This window comes from Centruroides sculpturatus, unplaced genomic scaffold (assembly GCF_000671375.1).
Source record: "Centruroides sculpturatus isolate CEXI.00-Female unplaced genomic scaffold, Cexi_2.0 scaffold1876, whole genome shotgun sequence".
NCBI lineage: Eukaryota > Metazoa > Arthropoda > Arachnida > Scorpiones > Buthidae > Centruroides > Centruroides sculpturatus.
Window position 1 is genome coordinate 109898 of NW_019386096.1, and position 333 is coordinate 110230.

Consider the following 333-nt stretch of genomic DNA (forward strand, 5'->3'; position numbering starts at 1 on the left):
ACTCTAATCCCCAGAGTGTAAGCTGATGTGTGTAATTCAGCAATCGTAGGATATTATCTTGAGTAATCTGTCCTGGATATGTTGGGTCCCACCATCCAGCCCATGCAGCCATCCCATTATGGGATGGCTGGATGGTGAGGCTAAACCCATGATGGGTATGGAAAAAAGTTTGTCTTATTTAAAGTATGTTTGCTGGTATATTTTTGAAGGTTTTGTTGGTTTTATTTACTAATATATAACCAGCTGTAGGAAGATTTAGGTCTCTCTTATTGGCCATAGGGCAGAAAAAATTAAAAACAAAAAATCTAACATGAATCTTTAAAATGTATTTAG